The sequence below is a fragment of the Dendrobates tinctorius genome, unplaced genomic scaffold (genome assembly GCF_039654945.1).
Source record: "Dendrobates tinctorius isolate UK_male_01 unplaced genomic scaffold, ASM3965494v1 ptg000122l, whole genome shotgun sequence".
NCBI classification, from domain to species: domain Eukaryota; kingdom Metazoa; phylum Chordata; class Amphibia; order Anura; family Dendrobatidae; genus Dendrobates; species Dendrobates tinctorius.
This window is the reverse complement of record NW_027361790.1, coordinates 5,076,540-5,093,371: the sequence shown is the minus strand read 5'-3', so window position 1 is coordinate 5,093,371 and position 16,832 is coordinate 5,076,540. Positions and strand designations below refer to the sequence as shown.

Below are 16,832 nucleotides of genomic sequence, written 5' to 3'. Positions count from 1 at the left end.
CATGAGGACCTAGAGCACGTTGCCCAACAGGATTCGGGGCTGCTGGCTTGGGACACTGTGTGAAGGCACAAGGCAGGAGAGGAGGGAGCCAGCGCAGTGAGACGGCCAGGGAAGGAACATCTGAACGGGGGTTCTGACACGGTGTACCCCAAATTACCTGAGAGCTGGCTGGACCACCGACTCGGAGGACACAGCACAAAAGCTGGGGATTGTAACTGGAAGAACTGTGAGTAAAAGTGTGAAGACTGCACTCCACTGTGTCCTCTGACTTATTTACAGCATTCCCTGCCTTGCACCACAACCACCATCATCACCTCTAACACCTATAACTGCCCTGGGGCTTAGATCTACCCGTGGAGAGCTGTAACAACTCTGCTGCATCACCAACAGCCCCAGTGGTCTCCTTGGCAGTGTCGCCTATCACCTTCCTTACCGAACACCACAGGTGGCATCACAAATTATCCCCATCTTTATTCCCTAAAGTCATCATCTTCTTTACTTTCATTGCACGCCCAGGGCTACGGACCGGGTCACTGCTGCCTTGACACATCCCACTGAAGAACTGACTGGCCCAGTACAGAGTAACCAGAGGCCTTAGGGGGCGCTGCACACACATAGCCATTGCCAAAGGTTTTGAGACTGCCACACACTTTAGATTTCCTAAAGTATTCCATCTTTTATATGGCAGTTTGCATTAACTCTAGATTGTTATGAAGAGTGATCAGTTGAATTACACAAAATTTCTAAATAATTATTTCAACACATACATTCATCATTGCTTTGCATTAAAAGGTTTTTACAGGAACGGACATTTATAATTGTAATAAGTTTGTCCCTAAATCAAGCATCATCAGGCCATCAAGAAGTTCAAAAGGAGAGATTCAATTACTGTGAAAAAGGCTTAATAAAAGGCTTCAGGACACTCAAGAAAGTACAACAAATGTTAGAACCATCTCTGCTATGGAATAGGTTCAACTCCAGTACAGAGCTTTCTAAGGAATGGCAGCAGGCAGGTATCAGAGCATATTCATGCACAGTAAGGCAAGGGCTTTTGTAGGCTGATCTCGATCAAGAATGGCAGCAAAAAACTTGTCAAGAAAAACATCAAGTGCAGGCTGACATTCTGCAGGAAGTATGAGTATTGAACTGCAGGAGACTGGTGTAGTAAAGTTCTTTTCTCTGATAAAGCCCCCTTAAGAAAGTTTGGGACATCCTGAAGAATGATTATCCAGAGAAGAAAAGTGACTGCTAATATGAGTCCTGTATGACATCAACAGTAAAGCATTCTAATACCATTCATGTTTGGGGTTGCTTTTCATCCAAGGGAGTTGGCTCCCTCACAATTTTGTCTATGAATAATACCATTATTAAAGAATGGTAGCTAATCATCCTCCAAGAGTATCTTCTCTTAATGATCTGGAAGGAATGATAAACTATGCTTTTCCCAGCATGGTTGAGCACCATGTCACAAGGCAAAAGTGATAATAAAATGTCACAGTGAACAAAAATTTTTGAAATTTTGGGTCCAATTGAGAACCTGTGGTCAAATCCTCAAAAAGCATGTAGACGAATAAAACCACAGAAATAGTGATAAATCCCACTGTTTAGGCAAGAATGGGTTGCCATCAGTTAGGATTCGGCTCAGAAGATGATACCCAGCATGTCAGGGTGAATTGTAGAGGTCTTAAAAAGTAAGGGTCAACACTGTAAATATTGAGTCCTTGCAAAAACTTAATTTATTTGTCAATAAAAAACATATGAAATGTTTATAATTGTACTTCAGTAGCCAAACGAAACATCTGACTAAAAGATCAAAAAACACTGAAGCAGAAAACTGTCTCAAAACTTTTGGCCTTAACTGTACTTTACAGCACAAGAGAGCTTAATGACATGGGAGAACTGATTATAAAGCACAAAGTTGGTAGCTTGGCACAGAAGGGATTGAAAGGAGCAATGGAAATTGCTTATAATTGAAAGCAGGATCATTATTGTAATAGCTACCTCAATTAAATATAGGACGTAAACAATCTGGATTCACCAAGCAACAGTTTTTCCATAATATATGCACAATATAATTAATCTAACATTTTAATGGCAATGTAAGTGAAGTAACTAGTGGCTAGGGTGCGATGTATACGATATGTAGATAATTAGCTATTCAATTACTATTATAGCTTTAGTAAATTGTATCCATTCAAATTTCGGATATGGATAACAACATAGCTGTTTGAGAGCAAAATAAGAAAGAAAGTTAAAGAGGACCTATCATCAAAAAGCCCCTTTTATTAAAAAAATAAAATAATGTAATTACATTTACATTCATTTACACAGTATATGTGTGGTTACTTGTTTTAGATAGATGCTGATTGCTTTGAAACTCAGTACCTATCTAAACATTTTTGATTTATGCACCTATTTTTCAGTGGAAGCTCGCTGCTATCTTGAGGACGGCCCGGCTTCTAATTGATCCCTCTGCACCATGCCTGCCTCCAATGCGCATGCGTGGGCAGAAGAAACAGGAAACTCTACTGCTGTCGGGAACATAGTTTCACTTCATTAGAAAGGTTTTCCCTGTCTCTTCCTAGTACTTCACTGTCTATCATTATCACTGGTCTCTGCACTGATAGATATATATGTAATATATTAAAATTAAAATTGGTGCTTTGCATGATAATAGAAACTCTTTAAGTATGAAAGTCTAATGCAATCTATTCCACTGTAGTATGGTTATCTACTTCATATATACAAAGAGATGGCACATTCAAACTCGCTGGGTAATCTGTCTTGAATGCTGCAGCCAGGATCATATTCCTCACCAATCGTTACACCGATGCCTCTACCTTGTGCCAGTCATTACACTGGCTACCCATCCACTCCAGAATTCAGTATAAACTTATTACCCTCACCCACAAAGCCCTCCATGGCTCAGCACCACCCTACATCTCCTCCCTTGTTTCAGTATACCACCCTACCCGCGCCCTCCGTTCTGCTGATGACCTGAGGTTAGTATCCTCAATAGTCAGAACCTCCCACTCCCGTCTCCAAGACTTTACACGTGCCGCGCCAATTCTTTGGAATGCACTTCCCAGGTCAATACGATTAGTCCCCAATCCCCACAATTTTAAGCGTGTCCTGAAAACGCATTTATTCAGACTGGCCTATCGCCTCAACACATTAACCAAACCTATCCCTGTGTGGCAGAGCCAAAAGTTTTACCATAACCAGGTTCCCAGCATCATGTTCCCACATGCTTTATGCATCCATTAGCCCTCTGTGTCTGTACTGTTACACACTTAACATTATGGCTGGTCCATACAATCAGAGCAACTGTTACCACCCACCTTTCGTGTCTCCCTCTTTCCTCATAGACTGTAAGCTTGCGAGCAGGGCCCTCACTCCTCTTGGTATTTGTTATAATCTACTGTATGTGATTATTGTTATGCTGTAATGTCTATTGTCTGTACAAATCCCCTCTGAAATGTAAAGTGCTGCGGAATATGTCGGCGCTATAAAAATAAAATTTATTATTATTATTATTATTATTAATTAAAACTTTCCCTTATTCCATTTCCATTAAAACACAAACTTCAAATATGCAGTCACGTGATAAAAAGCTGCCGCGTTTCTGACGTGTTACCGCGTTTCTGACGTGTTACCGCCCTTAGTTATAGTCGTCACTGTTTGGGCGCACAGCAGAGCTCAGAAGTGAAGGTGCGCCATTTGACTTTTTGAATGCGAATTTTGCTGGAACAATTAACGGACGCCATTTTGCATTTGGAGAGCCCCTGATGTGCCTGAACAATGGAAACCCCTCACAAGTGATCTCATTTTGGAAACTAGATTCCTCAAGGAATATATTTAGATGTGTGGTGAGCAACTTGACCCAGCAGGTGCTTCACAGAAGTTTATAACGTTGAGCTGTGAAAATAAAAAAATTAAATTTTCCCCCAAAAAAATGTTATTTTAGCCCCAATTTTTTTTATTTTCACAAGGGTAACAGGAGAAATTGCACCATACAATTTGTTGTGCAATTTCTCCTGAGTACACCGCTACCCCATATAGGGGGAATACTACTTTTGAGGCACAGTGCAAAGCTCAGAAGGGAACAGCCGCCATATTGGAGTTCATATATTGCTGGAATGGTTTGAGGGTACCATGTCACATTGCCAGAGCCCCTGTGGTGCTAGAACAACAGAAACTTTTTTTACAACAAACTGAGATAATTTTTTCCCGAGTGCGCCAATACCCTACATGTAAATGGGAAATATTTTTCAGGCACAGTGCAAAGCTCAGAAGGGAAGGAGCGCCATAGTATAGTGCAGATTTTACTGTTATGGTTTGCAGGTGCCATGACTCACTGGGAGAGCCCCTGAGATACCAAAATAGCAGAACCCCCATAAGTGACCCCATTTTACAATCTACACATCTCAATAAATTTATCTAGGGGTGCAGTGATCATATTGACACCAAGGGTGTGTCACATAATTTTATTTGGCAGTGAAGAAAAAATAAGTACATTTTTACTACCAAATTTTTGTTTTAGCCCCTGATTTAACACCATAATTTGTCTAACAATTTCTACTGAACGTGACAATACCTCATATGTGGCTGTACATTACTGCTAAGCCATGCGGAGAGACTCAGGAGGGACGAAGCGCTATTTGCCTCATGGAGCGCAGATTTTCCTAGGATAGTTTGCAGAATCCATATACAGGGCCCCTAATTGCTGGAAGAGCAGAATCCCCCTCAAGTGACCCCATTTTGTAAATTATATCCCTTTGGGATTTTATCTACAGGTTTAGCACCGATTTTGACTCTATGGGTGTTTTCCAGAAACAAGCAGCAATGAATGCTGCCGAGTGAAAATTGCAAACTGCCATTGTGGTGACCAGTGCGTTGTAGTGACCAGTACGTTTGTTGTGAACAGTACATTGCAGTCACCAGTACATTATGCCTAGCTCATACTTCTGGAGACATGCACCCGTAATGGGCTCTTATCACTTCAGAAATGCCAAACATGTGGAAGCTATATGTGGTTTAGGTACACTGTGGGGCTCAGAAAGGAGTGGGGCATTTGGATTTGGAAGCACAGAATTTGCTGAATTTCTCTTGAGGTGTGAGGAGCCATTTAGCTTTTCCAGAACCTTTGTACTACCAGTAATTTTGAAGCACCATATATTTCTGTTAACAAATGACAGACCTGACCCGGGGGCTTGTTTTTTACAATTTATTATTTTTTATTATTTATTTATTGGGAACATTTTACATATAGTAACATTTGGGATCACATTTATCTGGCGCTGAGCACTTACTTTGGGGTGTCCATCTAAATCTCAGAAACACGTGACTCAGATGAAACTTTCGAGGGATCCATTCACTATAATGAGGCAGCAGAGTTACACTTGGCTTTGCCTGGCCTCTGAGATTCTTTTCAGATGTGCACAAAGCTGTGGCCGACTGCACTTTTATGCAATCCTAAAAAAATACGGACACTGCCGAATCACATGTCAGACAGCATCCATAGTGACTCCATTTGCCTCATTATAGGGAATTTTCCATCGGGGTGCAGGATAAATGTGTGCTGAGCCTTTCAGCAATCTTTGGGAGGCAGAATGAACAAAAAAGCAGGTGAAGAACTGGTTTTATTTATTTTTACGCCATTCTTCATGCGGCATAAGTGATTAGGCAACTTTTTTTTTCCGGACAGCAATACCAGATTTATATACAGTTTTTATGTTTGACTGCAATCACACACTTAAAGGCGCTTTTTATTTGCATTACCATATTTTGAGAGTTATCATTATTCCATATTTCCACCCACAGAGTCTTGTGAGGGCTTGTTTTTTGCATTGACATTTTTATTGGTACCATTTTCAGACACATGACATTTTTTGATCACTTTCTATTTTCATTTTTGGGAGGCAGAAAAAACCAGCATCAGGATTTTTTTTAATGTCGTTCCGCATGTGGTGAAATTGATAAGGCAGTTTTATTCTACGGGTCAGTACGATTACAGTAATACCCCATTTATATAGTTTTTATGTTTTGACACTTTTACACAATATAAACTATTTTATAGTAAAAATAATTATTTTTGCATCACTTTATTCTGAATGCTATAACTTTTTTATTTATCTGATGGAGCTGCATGGCAGCTTGTTTTTTGCAGGACAAGATGAAATTTTCAGCTGTACAATTTTTTTTATACTTGTTTTTTTGTCGCGTTTTATTCCACTTTTTGTTTGGCAGTATGATGATAAAGCATTCTTTTTTGCAATGTTTTTTATTTATTTTTTGTGGTGTTCACTAAAGGGGTTAACTAGCGGGAGAGTTTTATAGGTCGGATCGTTCCGGACTCGACAATACCAAATATGTGTACTTTTATTGTTTATATATATTTTTTATAACAATATTTATTTATGGGTACAATATATTTTGATATCTACAATTTTTTAACTTTTTACTTTGTCCCACTATAGGACTTTCATGTTTTGCAGGTTGATCGCTTGTATAGCATAGAGATTCAGGAGCATCCCTATGCTATGCAAACTGTCAGTGTTGCACTGACAAAAGTTGCTTGATCATGCTTTGAGCAACAATCAGGACCCTGCGATGACATTGTGTGGTCTTCCCTCTGCCTGCTCCCGAAATGCTGTGATCGAGTTTGATTGCAGCATTTAGGCAGTTAAAATGTTGGGAGTGATGCGGGAACACTCCTGGCACTGAGTGCCAGGTGTAAGCTGTCAGGATCAGCTAACACCCGGCGGAGTATCATCTGGGTGTATCCATATGGCACAGGTCAATAAGTTCCAGGTCACAAGGATGTATAGATATGTCTTGTGTGGGAAAGGGGATAAACCATCATTTGCCTACTACAGGGTGGGCCATTTATATGGATACACCTAAATAAAATGGGAATGGTTGGTTACCCAGATCAGCGTGCTTAATCTGCAGAATGGGCAAAACAAAAATTGGAACAGGACCCTCAGTTTTCACAGAACATTATGTTTAGTAGTGATGAGGCAAACTTTTTTGGGTGGGCCATTTATATGGATACACCAAAATAAAATGGGAATAGTGACAGTTTTCTTGCATAGCGTGTCTTGCATTAAAATCAGCTGCAAGGACCCGGGTACTGCGTCCACCAGACATCAACACAATTTCTATCCGCTGCTCACGTGTTAACCTCTGCGACATGTCAATGGCTTCATGTGTCACATGACCCTCTTCCCATTGAAGAAAATAAAGTTGGATCCAAAATGGCCGACTTCAAAATGGCCACCATGGTCACCACCCATCTTGAAAAGTTTTCCCATATACTAATATGCCACAAACAGGAAGTTGACATCACCAACCATTCCCATTTTATTTAGGTGTATCCAGATAAATGACCCTCCCTGTATATTGGCTAATAGGACTGCAGAAATGGTAATCCCTGACTTTGTATTTTTCATTATATACCCAACATCATTCAGGCTTGTCAGGGCTGCCAACTTGACTACTCTGGACAGCTTTCAAAAAATCATCACGGACAGGAAACATTTTTACAGAAACATTGGCTGAACCATAAGAAATCATTAATATTTTAAGATACATGTCCACATCCAATAACTCTAATAATAAAATAACATCACCTGCATTTACTATGACTGGTTAAATCATAATATAGAGTCATAATATACTGTATCTGTTTTTCCAGCTTAAAAAAAAAAACACGGAGGCATAAAAAAATGTTTTAACCAACACGGAAAGAATTTCCATATTTTTACAGACTGTCCAGCAATTTCTAGACAGTTGGCAAAGAGCCGTTTATCAAACCTGTAAAATTGTCTTTGTTGCCTACAGCAAGCAATCAGAGCTTAGCTTTCATATTTCTAAAATAGTTTAACACTCATCATGCTTTTTATATAAAGCTTTTATTGCTTATTGTAAGATTTAACCCCTTCCCGATATGACAAATTTCCGTGTTTATGTTTTCGTTTTTTGCTCCCCTTCTTCAAAGAGCCATAACTTTTTTATTTTTCTGTTCACATACCCATAGGAGGACTTGTTTTTTGAGGGACAAGTTGTACTTTTGAATGATATTATTCATTCTACCACACATTGTACTGGAGCACAAGAAAAAAATTCCAACTGCTTTGAAATTGCAAAAAACACGCAATTCTGACACTGTGTTTTAGGAATTGCTTTTATGGCTTACTTTGTGTGGCAAAATTAACCTGACCCCATGATAGTCCTGGCCAACATGATTACAGCAATATCAAACTTGTCACGCATTTTCATCATATTACTGGTGGAAGAAAAAAAAAATAAAAATTTTTGTAAAGAAACATTTTGAGGATTGTGTCTTCATTTTCCGAGACATGTAACATTTTCACTTTTCAGTTGTGGGGGCTGTGTAATGGCTTATTTTTTGCAGGGTGAGAATTTTTTTATACCATTTTGGGATAGATATGATGCTTTGATCACTTCTTTCTACATTTTTTTTACGTGGTGATTAAAAAAATGGAATTTTGGCTTTTTATATTTTTTACATATCAGGTAAACTAATCTTATATTTTGATAGATTGGACTTTTCTGAACTTAGTGATAACACAAGTATTGTTTTATTTTATCATTTTTTTTTCATTTTTTATTGCTGTCATATTTTTTAAAACATTTTTTTTACTGGATTTATTAGTTCCAAATGTGTGATCGTCTGATCGTTTGTGCTCTATACAGCAATACCACAGTATCGCTGCATGTAGTACAAATCATTCTCATTGGAAGCCCAGTCAAAGGCTGGGTTTTAATGCAGCTTTGTGCTGGCATGCTCCATACATCCCCTTCCAACTTGCATGCATGTACGCAGATGTCCGTAAGGGATAAATAACAAATGACTACTGCCACAGTAGCTCTTTGGTCTTATTTACAGGTCCTTTTCAGTTTTCAGCACATCCATCCATACTTGACTCATCTGATGTCAAGATGCGTGTTGTCCTGTTACATCATGACATCAAGTAGACCAGAAAGGGCCCAAAAAGAGATCAATGTTCTTCTATAACTGAGGACCACACAGGAACTGTGACCAAGAGGACAGCTGTGCAAAGAAGAGAGGCTGGGGAGAGGTGAGTATATTTTTCACTTTTAGTCCTTAACTAGCCCTTTTGAATCCAGCAAACTTGTACCCAGCTGTCTTTTTGCTGGGTTCCCACAAAGCAAGCTAAAGGAGTCTCTCAACAACCTCCTCTTAGATATAAATAGTAATCTGGTTCAGATAATGTTCATAAATGAGCACAAACTAGCAACAGTGACAACCACAGGGTAAAATAATTTAAGCCATAAATCTAGATCAACATATTTCACATCTTCCAAAGCAGAAGTTACTATCCTTTGGTTTATTGTGGGTGTAACAGTATGGTTCTCAGATCATAAAGCACTCAAGTAAAAGGGAAATGTTTCATGCTTTAATTTTTCACTCATTTTCTTTGAAGAGCCTTATCTGTTTTAGTTTTCCATTTATGTAGTTGTGCAAGGCTTGTTTTTTGTGAGAAAGTGATAAAAAATATTTTTTTAAAGAATGTGGGCAATTAAGTACACCACAATATCAAATCGTTCGTTCATATTATTTGTTTTACATTTTGCTATGCACACTGCTCAAAAAATACAGGGAACACTAAAATACCACATCCTAGATATCACTGCATGAAATATTCCAGTTGCAAATCTTTATTCATTACATCATGAAATGTGTTGAGAACAATAAAACAAAATGATGAATATAAATCAAAATTAATATCCCATGGAGTCCTGAATTTGGAATGATACTCAAAATCAAAGTGGAAAATTAAATTACAGACTGATCCAACTTCAGTGGAAATGCCTCAAGACAAGGAAATGATGCTCAGTAGTGTGTCTGGCCTCCACGTGCCTGTATGACCTCCTTAGAACACCTAGGCATGCTCCTGATGAGGCAGCTGATGTTCTCCTAAGGGATAGCCTCCCAGACGTGGTTTAAATCATGAATCAACTCTTGGACAGTCTGTGGTGCAATGTGGCGTTGGTAGATGGAATGAGACGATGTCCCAAATGTGCTCGATTGGATTTAGGTCTAGGGTAAGGGCATGCCAGTCCATAGCATCAATGAATTCTTCATGCAGGTACTGCTGACACACTTCAGCCACATGAGGCCTAGTATTATCATTCATCAGAAAGAACTCAGAGCACCTGCATATGGTCTCACAAAGGGTCTGAGGATCTCATCCCGGGACCTAATGGCTGTCAGGGTACCTCTGGCTAGCACATGGAGGGCTGTGTGGTCCTCCAAAGAAATGCCTCCCCACACCATTACTGACCCACTGCTAAACCGGTCATGTTGGAGGATATTGCAGGCAGCAGAATGTTCTTCTCTGGCAAATACCAATCGCTGTTATGAATGGGTCACCGAGGAGGATAGCAGGCCCAGGCTAAGCCACAGAAAACCAGAGAGTGGCAAATTTCAGTTTGATTTTCGTTTTTTCTTAACCTTCTTCCAAGAGCCATAAGTTTTTTATTTATCAATCCACATAGCCATATGGAGGCTGGTTTTTTTTAAGGATCGAGTTGTACTTTTGAATGACAACATTCATTTTATAATGTGATGCACTGGAAAGCAGGAAAAAAATTCAAAGTGTGCTGAAACGGCTATCATCGTAATTGATCGGCACCCCGTGACTACTTTGCGCAGACTACTTAAAAACTTTTAAATGTGGCTTTTCTAGCGTGACACTGAAGTGTTTAAACTGATGCAATCAGAACTATCTCTGAACACATCAGTTACTGTGGGGTGCTATGTCAGTCGATATGTACTATTATAGCTGCCTCATGTACGGTGGCCACTGATAAAGGAAATACAATATCATACATTGAAAAGTATTTGTAGTATTACAAAAAATTGTGTTTAAATGATTATAAACATTTCGGTCCAAATTCATTGAATGATTTTGGTAAACAGATCACCTTTGTCATCACTTTACATAGACATTTTCTTAAATAAAATGTCTCACTCAGACTTCTATTTTTCATGTACATGTTCTATCCATTCTCTTTTCAGATAAAACATGTAACCATTCCAGTCTATGGATTTGTTCACATGTCTGTGCTATTTTGTTAAATCAAAAAACTGACCATGATGGTCAGTTTTTTGATTTGTATGTATTAGCCTTCTGACTGTGCACTCCGCCCCTTAGCTTCAGGCATTTTTAATCACAGCAGGATCTCTACCCCTCCACAGAGATATAGACTTTAGTCTAGGAGAGAATTCACATTAGGTTCCCACAGAGTTGTAGACTGTCTAAGAGAGGATTGGCATTAAGTTAGGTCCTGGTATACGAGAATCGCCTTATCGTGGCTACAGGTACACATGAATTGGCTAATTTATGTGCTAAGCATTCTCAATTTTTCATATTTCTAGTGCAGTAATGCAATTTAATTTTCATATTTCACGTCTGCATGCTATAGCGCTGCAGAGTGCTGCTTGTTTGTGTTTTTTTGCTGACCAAGCTTCCCAAAAAAAGAGATGTGTTCGTGTTTGATCTGAATCATTGATCAAAAATAAAAATCTTGGATAGCACACTGATGGAATCCTAGTCGCTTTCAAGAGCCGCCTAGGAGAAGCTTGAGAAATCCCTGACAGTTGAGAAAAACTGATAAAACATTGACCACGCTTAGATGAAAATCTGATCCAGTTCACTAATAAAAATCGGAACATTTTTACCTCATAAGAGATAAAGTACTGATGACTGAAAGGGGCCTAAGGGCAGCTCACAGACTGAACAGCTCCAGTATTACTGCATTGATTAATTTACTTTACTTAATGTGCGCCAGTTTATGCAGATGGCTGGTGTATTGACCTGCATAAAGCACCTCATATAAGCAGCACCTGCTTGATATAATCATGAGTATCCTTTGGGCATAAACTCGCCAATGTAGCAGATACAATATAATATCAAGATAAAACAAAGTTTACATTAACATATATGGAAATAGCATACATAGTCTAATATAATCTTTATTTTTCCTGACATAATATAGCAGATGAAGGAGAAAACAAAGTGTGCTATATTCTATTGCAACATTTCCTATAACTGTGTGGTCCCCACAATTACAGTTGTAATAAATCACATATCCCAGAAATCAATTTATTGCATATTACCCTTTTGTTGTGATATGGGTGCTGCTAAGTAAACTCCCCTACTGCATGGGTGTAAACCTGGCTACAATTCTGTGAAGACTTGTAATTAGTGATGAGCGAGTATACTCGTTGCTCGGGTGGTCTCCGAGTATTTTGGCGTACTCGGAGATTTTGTTTTCGTCGCCTCAGCTGCTTGATTTGCGACTTGCAGACAGGCTGAATACTTGTGTGGAATGCCTGTTTGTTAGGGAATCCCCACGTGTATTCAGCCTGTCCAGCAGCCGCAAATCATGCAGCTGAGGCGAAGAAAACTAAATCTCCGAGCACGCCAAAATACTCGGCGGACACCCGAGCATGCTTGGGAAGCAATGAGTATACTTGCTCGTCACTACTTGTAATGATTACTATGATGTTTAGTGTTATGATTGGGTATGATTAGGCAATTTTGACAAGATGCAAACAGATACCTGACTGGCGTTTACAGGAGTTTACAATGAGCTGCCATTATTTTCTATGCTGATGATGTAAAGCTACTGCATTCATTTCAAGAATACCATTCACACATAATGATTATAGCTGAATGCAATAGGAATGAGTGAGATCACAAGGAAACTCCTAAAATTACTCTGTGTACATATCAGACACTAACATCTTCTAAATACTGAATCGCTTCTTGTCCTTTTGCTTGCAAGTTTATTAAACTTGAAAAATATATTTATATTGAATACCAGCCAGTCAACCTGATGAAGGGACTTGTGCTAGGAAAGCTTGCAAATATCATATTTCTGGTCTCCCAATAAGGTATCACACCCAGAATAATTTTGCCTTTTTGGCACAACAGTATATATAAAGACTACCATCCACAACACGTTAAGAGATTCTTGACTTACTGCTAACCAAATATCTTGAGGTACATTCAGACAATTGTATTTAGAGTCTGTGTGGTGACTAAAAATCTAATATTAGCCTCAGGTTCTTCGCAGCATGCACTAGGCTGGTCAGATTTATGGGCATGTAAATGTATGCAGCTCCTGCACCTGTCTACTGTGACAAGGTGCTCATGGAGCAGCATAAAGACCCAGTTAAGTCTGCAATTTGGTCAAATAAATTCAGCGACCTTTAAATCACTAGCCTTGTTATTATCAGTACTGGCCTTGAATTTAAAGGGTTATACAAAGCAATTAAATTTGTTAATTGATGCTTACACAGTTCAGTTTGATGTTGCAAATTTTTGTGACCTATATCTTTCTTACTTTCCTAACGTCAAGATTCACTCTTGGCTTTTGCAAAAAAATTGGCATATATTGACAATATGAAGTAATAGTCAGGACCTGCATCAATACATCCCCCGTTAAGCAGACCAGTAGCTGGCACTGCTTTTAGCTCTGAAGGACCACCAGACCCAGGACCTAAATAGCCAGCATGAATGAAAATGGTTTGGCCTGTCAAAATGTCAAGCAGAGACAGAATCAAATGTCTGGGGGCATGTCTTTAGACTGCTCTGCTTTATTATCTCATGAACACTGCCTACTTGTAGAACACAATAAAAAGTAGCACTGAATAAAAACAACCATATCTCTTGAACCGTAAGACGGATTTTAAAAAAATCCCTAAATGGCATGTCCAGAGAAGCAGCGGGAATAAAACTATAATAAAAACTGGAAACTTTTTATCTGATGACACATCTTCCTAAATCAAGAATAAAAAAGACCATATTTAGCGCAATGCCATAGCCCCTATATTCCCCCCAAAAAATAAAAATTAAAGGATGTATCCCACAAAAGGAATTTATAACCTATTCACAGAATGAGTCATAATTGTCATGCTCTCTATAGCCCCCACCTCTGGGACCCCCATTAATCACTAGAAAGGGGACCCAGAGCTCCTCATTGCAGTTTGAACTGAGCAGTAGTCACATATGAGTTCTGCTTCTTCATTCAGTTTCTAAGGGGCATTGTAAAACAACCAGATCTTCCTGTCCATCCTATAATCATAGTTTGGAAGAGCAGAGGTCATCCATGACCCACACTCTATGATGACATCCATGACCACCACTCTACGATGACATCCATGACCACCACTCTACGATGACATCCATGACCACCATTCTATGATGTCATCCATGACCACCATTATGATGTCATCCATGACAACCACTCTATGATGACATCCATGACCACCACTCTATGAGGACATCCGTGACCACCACTCTATGATGACATCCATGACCACCACTCTATGATGACATCCATGACCACCACTCTATGATGACATCCATGATCACCATTCTATGATGACATCCATGACCACCACAAAATAATCCACATAAAGCTAATTTCCACTACTTTTAATTTTATATATTGCTAGAGACTAAGTATTATATTGTAATGAATGTGTTATATTCTGTAGGCAATCTGACTGAAGGTCACAAACCATGTGTCCAGTAGGAAAGTACTGCATTTGCTATCAACTTAAAGCATCCTCTGGCAATAAGAGTGTTAATAACAAGAGCTAAAAAAGAAATCATCAATTTGTCAATAGTGATCTGCAGCTATGAAAAGATCTGCAAGACATGCAGTGTTACTGCCATAATTTGGATTCAGTCACTTAAGGAGGATTATGCTCAAATTGCAATTACAAGGCAACTAAATATTATAAAAACCAATTTCTTTACCAATTGTTGCCACACTGGTACAATATAACTAAGGAACAGACCATGAATATCCATAATCCTGTTGCCTATGTTTACATATTTAGCAACAATGCCAGGCTCCTAAGTACACTGATAGCATAATAACGCTAAAGGAATCAAATTAGAATGGTTTGGAAAAATACAAATTACACTGCAAAGTGCCATTGCACAAATTATTTCAGGGGTAAAGTTGTGATCATTTATCTGATTTTTTTTTACATTACAGAACAAGTGTTACAAATCACTAAACTGCAGATTATTCAGTGGTGGCAGAAGAGAAATGTAATAATAACTCAGATAAAAGCAATTCAGCTGGTCACACTGTCATATACTGCAGACCTTGCAGAATTAGCAAACGTGCTATGTGTAAAAGGATCACAAACCTCAAAATTCGCCATTGAATTATATATATATATAAAAATATATGTATATATACATCTCTATAAATATGAATATATACACACACATTCGTGTATATATATCTATATATATATATATATATATATATATATATATATATATATACACACACACACAAAGAAAGTGAATCGTAAACTTGTAGAGGTTTAGGAGATGGGACCATGGTAAAAAAAAACCTATGCTCATCTATCTCTTAATTAATTTCTGTCCTCTGAACTCCATCTGCTTGGGTGTCACATTCTGCAGGAGGTCAGCAACTGTTCCAGCTCTAATTGTGAAATCATGCCCAAATAATTGACTGCAAATCATCAACCAAAGCCAACAACTCCAATCCACATTACAAATGAAGCACACTAATCAAGAGCACAAAATGAATTGCAATGCATCACTTAACCCACCGAGCACTTGACCTAAACGCTTTAACCCTTGTAAGACAAACCCTTTTGACTTTGTTCCCAAGTAGGCAGATGTCCCACGAATAATAAAGTGTTGACCCACACTGACCACATCACTATGGATGAACCTACCTGCTTCCAGGTCTGTAGCTGTAGACTCCTTGTAGGTCCAGTGTGCTGAAACAAGTCCTAGCTCAGCAGCATCCTTCTGTACTCCAATGTACTGTAAGATCCATTGAGCAGTCTGTTTGAGCCCCTCTAATTGTTCACAGTAATGTTTGTTGCAGACCCTCCACCTGTCCAAGATGATTCTCACACACGTGTAGTCACAAGCAGCATCCAGACATAGGTCTTACTGCAGCAATGATGATCATCTTACTGGATATCTCATGAGCTCTGTTCAGCTTCTGCTCCTTTACTCCAGAGGAAATCGTCAAAGACCAGCTCCCACCTGCAGCAGTGTAATCCCAGCTCTGTGACTTGGGGAGGATGGTTGGGATAAGTATCAGGAGCAAGGTGTGGAGTCCTGGCACAACCTCTCAAGATCACTGGGTCTGCCTTCACCATTAAAGTGCAGCCATCAGATACATTGTATACTTACTTCTAGTCTTCCTACCTTTCCCTGAAAGAATTTCCTAAAGTCTGAACTACATGAACAATAGTGGGAGGAAAAGCATGTCTAGGAGTTGGCTTACTAATGCAGACCTAGTCAACAGATAAGGGAGGGATAAAATAATAGCCCCTATAGAACTACAGAAATGCCATCTGACTTCATCATTGGGCAACCTAATAGAGATTCATCAAGCACCAACAAATTAACACTGTGAAATCTTCCAGCACAGAAAATTATGGGTAAAGCCTTAATATTAGCATAGCAATGTGATATGTGGGTGGATTATGCTTCTTTAAATAAAGGGCAAATGACTGAATATTGCATTGTAAATTCTATGTTTAGCTATTTATGTTATCTCAGTTTCAACTTAGCTTAATTTTAATTTGCAATTTATTTTATTAGCATGAAAAACACTTGGGGGGTAAAAGACTACAAGCTGCCGATAATAAGATATGTACTGTGTCTCCCTCCAGTGGTCGAAGGTGGACTTTTCACTTTTGTTCTTCCCTTTCTGTATCATGTAGAACTAATTGAGGAAAGTACATTATCTGTTAATTAATC

At 38.9% G+C, this 16,832-nt stretch overlaps 1 protein-coding gene across 3 annotated transcripts in view; it reads right to left on the bottom strand.

Annotated features, from left to right (window-relative positions):
• Nucleotides 1-16,461, bottom strand: part of TAFA2 (TAFA chemokine like family member 2) — a 445,777-nt gene extending 429,316 nt beyond the window's left edge. Inside the window, exon 1 of one of the 3 annotated variants that reach the window (XM_073541520.1) lies at nt 15,791-16,461. The gene's annotated coding sequence lies outside the window, so the exon portion shown is untranslated. The remainder of the gene's footprint in view (nt 1-15,790) is intronic. The other 2 variants (XM_073541522.1, XM_073541521.1) reach the window with 2 other exon arrangements.
• Nucleotides 16,462-16,832: the final 371 nt, after the last annotated feature.